This window comes from Plectropomus leopardus, chromosome 14 (assembly GCF_026936395.1).
Source record: "Plectropomus leopardus strain MGB_pleo_1.0 chromosome 14, ASM2693639v1, whole genome shotgun sequence".
Lineage (NCBI taxonomy): Eukaryota > Metazoa > Chordata > Actinopteri > Perciformes > Serranidae > Plectropomus > Plectropomus leopardus.
In genome coordinates, this window is record NC_142189.1 from 21,429,434 (window position 1) to 21,440,193 (window position 10,760).

Genomic DNA, 10,760 nt, shown 5'->3' on the forward strand with positions numbered 1-10,760 from the left:
CCGGACCAATCTCATTATGCTGTTGTGTTGAGTTAATGATAGTCCACTAAACACTGAGGAGAGACAAATCAACACGACCACAGAAACTCAGTCTGCATGCAGACAATTAGGACCACATGTGGGTACATTCTGTTTTCTCCTGCTCTCATTGTCTTCATTTATTTAGTTATTGCAAAATATAGAATAGCCTAATGCCTTTGCATGATGAGTGCTCTTGATCTTACTTAAATGTTTCAGTTTCTGAAGATGCTGGATTTCCATTGATGGCCCCTAAGAGGCAACCTAAGGTCAGGCAGTCAGGGATAAGACCATATATATATTAGAGCCAGCCCAGTATCACTAGATTACATCTATATTAGACGATTCTGGCCTCATGATTTACATCCAATGCCAACACGCAGTACAGTGGTCATGTCAGATCAAGATCACATGGAAATCAAGAGCTGACCCATCCTAAGTCCCTCCTCTTTTCACTCGCTTGGTACCCAGCAGAACATGGTCAACTTCCCCCTTTCCTTTGATATGTAGCGGCTTGGCTCATACATGTTTAAAAGAAATCCGAATTTTGAAGACAGTTTAAAGATGCTGCTGGGGGACCTGGAAAGTGACATTTGATACCCTGACTGTGCAGAAGGCACTGACTTTATTACATTCCCGAAACCGAGAACAAATTCTGTCCAATGTAAAAAGTGAATTAAGATGTGCAATAACTGACCTCGCCATCAGCTGAACATCATCATCATCACCGCCAAGGCCAACATCTGTTCAAAGGTAACATTACTATGTAAAGTCGCATTACATTTGTGTCACATTCTTCACGGACACATTGCATTGTCACATCTTGAGCTAGTTTATGTTAGCGAGCTAACTTGCTAACTAATAGCCACAGGCATGAATCATTGTTAGCCAGACATGGTAAAAATACTGTTACTTTGTTTATATTTTTTCTTTAAGGCTGGTGTTATTTATTTGGATAGCTTCTAGCAACCCATCGTGAAAATATAAATCTTCGTCATATACTGTAGTCATTTCTCTCTCCGCAATGAAACGAAACGATTTAATACACACTGCGGCTAAATGGAATCGATGTCACCATGTTTTCTTTTGTCAAGCACAGGGGGCGGGAATTTCGACAGGTCAGTTGTTGGTAGTGCATAAAATAAAATGTTGGTATCGAATTTAATTCCGCGACATTTATTTCTCGCACTTTTGTAATTTTCCACTTTGCAAGACAAATTACACAAGAAAAGCGTTAAAGATTTAGAGTTGGAGTGAAATTTCGGATTCTAATCAACTCAACTTTCAACTCAAAGATGTAGCAGGATCAAGGACCAATGAAACTTAGTTTTTTTAAACTTTGTTTTAAAAATGACCAATAAATCTACTTTACCTTACCTTACCTTTTAAGTAAGTAAAGTTACTCTTATACTTGTATCAGAGCTTAATATGACCAATTTTCATAGCTGTGTTTGTAATGAGATTAATTAACTTCAAAGTTTAACTTATTTTTTAACATTTACAGAGGTTTTTCTCCACCCTGTATGGAGTGCTGTGGGACCGCAAAGAATCTGTAAAAAGTTCAGCAGCGAAGGAGACTTTCAATGCACTCTCCTCGCATGAACCCTCTTTTGCAGATTCGTGTTAGTCCTGTCCCATTGCTCATATCTATATTTGTATACCCACTCAGACTACAATAGAGGAAATTTGGCAGGAGAGAGAATGTGCAGAGACATGAATGTTAGCGTGAGCATTTGTTGGATTACTTCAGTGGGAACAAGTGAAATCTCCGCACGCTGCCACGATCCTGCTCCTGCTCCCTTCTCTCCGGCACTCTCTGTGGACGGCAACCGGGACGGTGAACTCTGAGTGACCCGCCTGTGCATGTCATTCCTCAAAAGCAGTTACAGTGGGGCATATTTCCCTTTGACCAGGCAGGGATGTCACACACTTGAATATACCAACCACGCATGCAAGGCACAGAGCTCTTTCAGCTGCTCATCCTACCACCCCTCACTCAGATTGTCTCCACCTCCGCACACACACACACACACACACACACACACACACCAACACCTCTGCCATTGCTCCACTGTTAAGATAACTCCTCCCTGAGCGTGGTCAAAATGTGTATTTCACACGGGCGACTGGCCAAAGCAAATAAACCAGCCACATGCCAGCTAACGAGGGCATGAACAGGGTCAGAGGGGGGGCTCGCCGGGAGGTGCCAGGAGTGACAGAGGGAGGGACATGGTCACGCAAAGAAAACAAGCCCAGCAAGAGCCAGCCAGCCTTCTCACGCAGGGGCCCAGACATATGTCTTGTCATGCAACAGCCACCCCATCAACCCAAATTAGGGCTGACGGAGGTAATAAAGCGAGGGAGCAAAAAGGGAGGAGAAAGTGAGGAGAGGAGCAATCCCCTCCTGCTCCTCAGAGAGTGTAAAAGTGAGAGGGAGGATATATTGTTCACCTTTTAGAAGAGTCTGACAAAACAACTCTGGTGACCTCAGTGTACCTCGCAGTGGCAGGCTGTCTGGGTGGTGAAATCTCAGCGGTCACGTCTGTCGGTCTCACACACGTCATGTCCTCAGTTAACCTCCGGTGAAAAGCAAGCTTACGGAACGCAAGGATCCGTCTCATCAATTTTCTCAAAAGCACTATGGAAAACTGTGGAAAAGCCAGTTAACTTGGCCATTTGAAGACACTCCACTCTGACTTTTAAGGCAAGTAGTTCTGCCTTTATGTCCAATTACAGAGGGTGTGCAGAGGAGACTTCATTATGACTTAACAAATAATTGAATCTTTCTTCAGTGTGCTTCATAATGTCTCCACTATGAAAACTCTTATGGACATCAGAAACTTGTTGGAGAAAACACAAGAAGTCCAAGCTGACCAATCATAGTTCTTGCTGTCCCCACATGGTGTGTCCCTGGCCTCTGTAGCCACAATGTTTACTTTCATTTCAGAGGAGACGCACATTTACAGGCTTCCAACAGCTGGAGGAAAGTTATTTTAGACTTTTAAAGACTTCTTTAAGGCCACACAAAACTAAATTTAAGATCAATTTTACAATAACCAAAGACAAAGGACAAAAACATGAACCAACATCAATTATGTAGAGTTAGGGAAAAAATTGCCCAAATGTTTATCCTAACATAAATCATGATTTTTTTTTTAACAGAACTTGAAAGTAAAGAGCCTTGTATGCATACGGAATTGTATCGGTTTCAGTCATGCCACAAAATCTTTGTTAAATAGCCAGTTTTCGCTGAATTTCCACTTCCCCTTGTTATCCAAGGTAACTTTAGAAATCCCAACTCCCACTCTGTTGCGGAATATATTTCCGTTTGTAGTCAACTTCATAGCTTAATGAAGCACCATCATCAAACTGAAGGGCATAAATACAATTGAAATTCATTCAATGCTTTTTAGGAATTTTTAAAGATCTGCAGAAACCCTGATTTACGGTGTTGTTATTTATTGCTGCATGCTCAAGCTATGTAGCTACATCACAGCCTCTTAACTCACAACAATACATCCACATTTAGGACATCTGCCATGCTTGGAGTCTTCCAGACTCTTTCTAAATTCACAGTTCCTGGAAGGCTGAAGCAATGAAAGGCCAGGAAACACTGCGGACAGGTTGCCAATATAAGATTTATATATGGATTGACATACACAATCACTCATTCCCACAGGTGGGAATCTACTCTCTTAACTGATGTAAAGCCCCTTTACAGTTGTTCAGAGAATTTAAGGTCATTAGTTCACCTCGGTTGCATGTCTTGACACTGTGGGAGGAGACCGGAGGACACGAAGAGGCAAACTTCACACAGAAATGAAGAAGACAAACAAAACCTCTTTTGGGGTGATGTGGCAGCCACTGAGCAATCCCATAAATTATAAATGCAATGCCATTTACAAGAGATAATGATTGTGAAAAAGTTATTGTGTCCATTTTTCCCAGTCATAGCGAGATAAACCTACTATCCGTGGATGTCTTAAGTTTCGAAACAAAAACAAAATGTCAGAGAAGCAGGAGATCATTGATGAGGCCGGCTTCCTTCCACTGAGAGGCAGCCAGTCTGACGGTCTGAGGAGGAACATGTCAGCTAGCATAGGTGGTCTGTGCCAGATGTGAGGTATAGGGTGCCTCTTGGCCTCTGAGTGAGCATATGGAATACATTCTGCGTGAGGGACTCCTCCGAGACTGTTCTCTCTTAAGCTATTTGGGTTGGGAGGCAGCCCCCGCTTTTCCCTACAGAAACTACGAGATTTAGAAATGTATCACCTTCACTTGATGGTGCAACAAGGAAAGGGGGACAGCAAAGTTTGTAGGGGGGGCAGGGTAGGAAGGTCAAACTTTAAGGTTGTTTGTGTCTGGGTCTGCCTCCATGGGAAGCCCAGGGATGGCAGGACTCATGTCTCAAAGGACACCATTCAGAATGTTATCCGCAGGCCTAAACTTACACTCATATGTTGTGCTTTGTTACCTTATCACATCAGAATAACATGACCTCTTTATTTGGCCATCTATTTTTCACAAAATATGGGCCTCGGTCTTCACATCTGCCTTAAATGCAGCTCCCTCCCAAAATTCCTATAATAATGTCAATGATTTACCAAAGCATATCGAATGTGGAGGAAAAGGCATATCATCTCATATGAAATCGAAGGCCAACATAGGTCTTCATTGCACATGTCTATGAAATTGTTCCCAAACAATGACAGAGCACCACTCCAGGCCTGCAGAGCTCATTTAAAACACCATTAAAAAGAACATAATTCAAACTATTCTGGGGTCTGTTTAGCAAATTCACACCACCTCTTCACACTCTTCAGTCAGTATGTTTACATGATGTTAGGAAGTCATGTTAAAGCTACCCCTCCTCCCTGATAAACAAAGTGCAGTCTACAGCTTCATTCATGATGCAGCAGTGTGTAACGTTTGGTGTAAAATCAGGACTACCATATCACACTACATGAGCGACAGTAAATAATCTTTGTCCGTGTCAGTTTAGAAATTCTCTCCTTCAACAATAGCTATTAGTCTACTAACAGCTATGTGTTTACATTCCCCCATAAATGACTGTAGCACCGAAAAGAACACGCCTTATATAGACAAAATCCACAGAGTGTAGCATTTGAACTTGTCCCATACCTAAACAAAGAACATGGGCGAGATACAATCACTGTAAATGTATTTTTTTTCCTCCATCATGAAATTCCGGAGACTCTCAGCCTGACTATACATGAAAGGGAAGGTACAGTGATATAAGAGCTTTAATCATGCTGGCAGATCTTGTTACACAAACAGCACGTGTCTGTTTGTGTCTATGTGGACGACTGCTCTGAAAGCATCCTTATGTCTGCTTGCACTGCACAAATACATATGCATGAGTATGCATGCCTGTACAGCTTGTTTCAGCCAAACAGCTGAACAGGTCAATAGCTCCAGGTTATTTCCACATGGGCCGGGCCACAGGGTGCGCTGTAGTCCGACAGAGAGGATGAGATGGACTTCAGTGCAGCCGGGACTCCAGAACATGCCAGAGTGAAATAAAGCCTGGAAACTGAGTGGTGATTTGTATGAAATGACGCTATAGGATACATATTACAGAAATTGCCTTTAGTAAGTAAACAGAGTTCTTGGCGTTGTCTTGTATCCTAGACTTAATAGTCAGATGTCAGTCTTCATTTCTCTACAAGAGCCAGACCTAATGACATGAGAAAATGTCAGTGTGGTCATCTAATTTATCCAGGTTGTAGCTATGATGTCAACTCTCAGAGCATTCGCCTCCTGATCTCTTTTCATGCAAGAGTAGCGTAGCTGTATTGCTCAAGCAAACCACACAAAAAGAAGGCAGAATAATAGAAATATCTGGTATTAATTTTGTTACTTGTGAACCAGAGGATGTTGTTTTATATTCTCCTCCTCCTCCTCCTCATCATCATCATTGAAGCAAAACAACAAGAGAACAAAGGGTCTGGATTGCAGACAAATTCATCATGTAAATCATTTTAGAGTGACTCTTTGCTGTTCTTTGCCTCTCTGACGCAGAGAAGTTCTGACCCTCGGCCATCTGTCACCTAAAGCCAAATATGAAAGCTCTCACTTCTGGAGAGCACCAGAGGGCAAGAGGCCTATACAAGTTGTCTCATCTCCAAGGATCACGCTGTTATTTCACATCAGCTTGCTCTGAGAGCTGTAATCACTCTCTCTGTATTTGTGGACAGACGTATAAACACTTCAGCGGCGTGTTCGAGAGATCTCGGCTCCTCAAGCGCCAGCGAGGAGAGGATTGAATGTCTGCGGCTCATATGAGAGTCTCCTCAGTAAGTGAGAACCTCAACTGAACTAATAAAGTTGAACTGAGTTGACAACCATTTGAAGGTTTTAGAGACAGTTTCCCTCACTGAATCTATACCAATCACAAACGAGGGAGCGTAGATAAGTAGAAGCAGGTGAGTCGCACAAAACACTTAAAGCTTTGAGACAACTGAAGGAGCTGCAGCAGTGTGAAGAAGATGGCCTTAACCGTACAGTCTGAGTGTTTCTTAAACTGCTGTCACAGTGCAGAAAAATGACAAAATATGGCAAAACTGGGAGCCACACAGGCCTAATTGGACCAATCAGAAAATGTGTTCTTCAATGAGTGATCATCACAATCAGAACTTGCGAGACTATTGATGGGTATGGTGAAGTGTATGTGGACACAGGTGTTTCCAGTCGCCTCTCTGTCAGCTCTGCTAAATTTGTGCCAAATTTGTGCTGAATTCCGTGTTAAATTTGTGCCAAATTTGTGCAAAACTTAGACTGTTATGTCTATTTTGCAAGTCTTGGTGGTGCCTCTTTTGGATGGCTTTGGATGGTGGTGGCGTGTGGCTGAGAGTCACTCATCAGGTAGAAGAAATCAACTCACCAATCTGTAAACTCCCCTTCTGTTGACTTCTGCTGGCCAGCCAGATCAAGGTTTTCTAATGTAAACATCTGTAAACAAAATATGGAGAAGCATGAGCACCAGCATCCTGCAAGCCATTGTACAGATGTTAGAAAATAAAATGGACGGACTCTGTGCTGTAGCAGTTTCTATAGGGATATCAGGGACTGTAATATCCTTTGAGTCACCTGAACTTATCTAAATTATGAACAGCACCATTCAACCAGGTGACTTTTTTTATATGGCGATCCAACAGGGTAGAGGACTCTGGCGAGATGGGCTTTAGGGTGAATAAGGACTGGTTTGACAGTGGGAATGTGAGGTGCTATCCTGGTCCTGCAGGGGATCACTGCTATACGCCAGTCAGAGGTGGCTGGAGAGGCGGCCACAGAGCAGCGCTGTCTGTGTTTGATAGTTAGTTAAGTTGTTGATTTGACAGTATCTTTTTCTCTTGTATGTGAATAAGAAATACAAAAAATATAACAGAAACTACGGCTGACTCCTGAATATTTGAGATTCGAATAATCAGTTGGAGACCCCTTAGTCGACTCAGACTGCTTCAAGTCAAGCAATTGCAAGTCGGTGTGCTCGGCAGTGCACTTCTTGGGATGTTTTGGTTTCTAGATTTTCCTGCAGAGTGAGCGCTCTTGACTTTCACACTACTCTTCGATACAAGCAGCTGAGGCACGGAGGAGATACTTGGCACGGATGGAGAGAAAGACTGCTCTCCTGCTCTCTTGATGGCGTGTTACAGCTGCAGTCCCTGTCTTTTGTTTGATATCTAGCATAGGCAAAAAATGTTGTTGCACATTTGCGAGCCATTGTTAGCGCTGTTAGCTTGTTAACTATATTATGTGAATGCTGTGATCACACTGACCATCCCACTGAACCCCGTTCATACTTAATTATATGGATAACAAAACGAATTGTAATTTGTATTGAACTGACATAATTATGAGTGAGGTACACTCTGGAAAATAATACTTTTTCGGCTGGTGGCTAAGGGCACCAAATGTGCTGTGTCTGGCACTGCCAGAAATGCAGGGCTGTAAAGTGTGATGTAGCACTGCTGTCGTGAGCCTGTTTATAGTTCAGAACAGAATAAGTTTCACATATTTTATGTTTGTCTTTGTAATTATATTTTTCTGTTATTAAATTGTGGATAAATTAAATCATTAAAAAAAGCTATTTTTTCTCCCCTTATTGCAACATGTGCCGCAGTGAGACTACAGCAGGTCTCGTCAGACCCCAGGACAGTGAATGAACTCTGCCCTCTGAGGTCTCTGTCCCGCTGCCATCGGCTCATCTGCAGAATTGGAGCAGTGAAGGGGGGTAACCCGACCGCTCGCTGACCCCGCTTCATTTTCAGGATACTAAAATGCACCGAGCTGCTCAAGCGGAACATATGGAGGTGCAAAAGAGAGGGGAATCACGGAACATTATCCGCCCAATTACACAATGAGAAGAGCAACCCGCTGGTAGTATCCATACTGCACGTAATGTTCAGTGTGCCTGTGGCTGAGACTCTATCAGACCAGTTCAGCCTCCCCACCTGCAGGGCTCCCAGCCTGGGACAAACTGTCTCAAAGAGACACAGACACAAAACAGCTCATAAATATGTGAGTCAGTAAAAAGTATGGAGAAGAAACAGGAACATCCTGTGTCATACCCAAAGAAAGAAAAACGACTTCATTGTCCTATCAGAGCAATCTGAACAGATGCTCTACAGATGATGCGATTTCTGGAGTATCAAGAGACAAAATGCTGTCATGGTTAACCGTTTCCAAGTTTAATGGAGAAGGAGAAGAAAAGTTTTGCATTGTATTGTAACAGTAAACACACCGACATTTCGCATGACAGCGTCTCATTCTGAGTCATGCTCATTCTCACTAAACAGGGCTCAGGAGGGCAATGATTTGACAAATCATGACACAAACTCTACCCGGATTAACCTGAACAGAGTATGTTGAGAAAGCCTTGCATGCATTTGCAGAGAAATAGCAGAAATTAGAATAACTGTACTTTCTGTGTACTTATTGATAGACACTTTAAATATTTATTGTGGTGAACTTCAATAAAGTATTCATGCATTTATTTATTTCACATTTTAACAATTTAGATAAATACTGAATAAACTGTGCTGAAGATACAAATCAAAAGGATGAGATGTAAAATGTCCACTATTTGATGGAGTTCTCCATATTAAATCTGAAAAAGAAACCCCAGTATGGATAACATAAAGACACTTCCTGCAAACTGCAAATACTTTCTTTAACTGTTTTAATTTTAGTGATAGGCATCCTGATAAACACTGATTTGGTGCCACTGGAATAGTAAATGTAACATTATTTTAGCTATTTGGGATGCAACTTCAAGAGCAAATGCAGAGTCTCAGAATAATCTGCGCTTCAGATTGACAAAAAATTAAATAAAATCCTATCTCAAGGTCTTTTTTAAAAAAAAAAACTTTAAACTGCATCTAAGTTTGCTCAGCTGAAATAAACATAGCTCATTCATTCTTGACTTTGGGAACAATATTTCCAAGCTCAAGATTAAACTTTCTCCTATAAAATAAGCCCTTTATCATAAAAGCATAAAGACATTGTATTCTAAATTTATAAACATTATGGTCTCCTTTTTAAACTCTTATTTTTAGGCTATTCCTCCTATATTCTACAATCCTTAATGCAGGTGACTTGGTATGCCAGTAGGATTAAAGGTGAGGCAGCAACAAGTGGTGATGGTTGGTGCACACGCTAAAGACAGAAGATAACTAACTTTGCCGCTGGTGTAGTGTTGAATAAATGGTTAACATACTGTATGTATAGACACACAACAAACACATTTTCAAGACCCTGTAGTCCGTGCAAATGAGCAGTTCAGGATCTATAAATAACGTGGAGTAAAAATACAATTTTATACACTGTGGATATAATTAAAGTGAAATACTAAAATATCATTGCACCATTCAGAAAACATTGTATAATGACTGATGACAGCAAGAAAGTGAAAAAGAGTGTTGAGCGAGACAGTAGTTTCTGGAAAATCACTTTGAGCACTTTGTCCCAGAGAGGCAGTAAAAGATCTGGAACAAGTAGCTTCCAAATATGTATGTTTGGCCTCACAGCCTGGCAAATCTTGATCATATAGAGTACAGTACATAAACCCACGGTATAGTAAGCTTGGGATCTTGACCTTTCTTTTTTTTGATTACTATTTTTTTGGACATTTTGTCAATTTTTTTGATGGTGAAGGCTGAAGGGAGATGGAAACGGTGGAGGAGAAAGAGAGAGGGGATGACATGCAGCAAAGGGCCCCGGGTAGAATTACACCAGGGCAAATGTGATAAGTATTTTGTTCTTGATCTTTTCTGATGCTATCCTGCTACTTTTAACTTTGTCCATTTTGCCTAAACCTGTGTTAAGTGTAGGGCTCTCAAAACTTTGGTACATTTAAAAATTGTCCTCTATAGGTATACTTAAATCCTTCAAGTGCTATCCTTTCCTGTCCCATGCAACATTATCTTTTAATTTGTTGAAATTATTTTGTTTTAAGATGTTATGAAAGATTCACTGCAAAATGTTCATGAAATGCAGTTCTGCCTTGTCTTATATGAAGACTTAAGGAATTGTCTCAGCACTTAAAAAGTGATAAATATGACTACGTGCGTACTGAACACTCGTAAAGACTCGTAAATTTGGACTTCTGCTGTGAGATTTTTTGCATAACTTTGTATGCATTACGGAGAACTGTGTGTTAATGAAAGATGCACCTTATTTATGTCAAGCTTTTTAAGTTAATCTTCCATATATTTTTACAA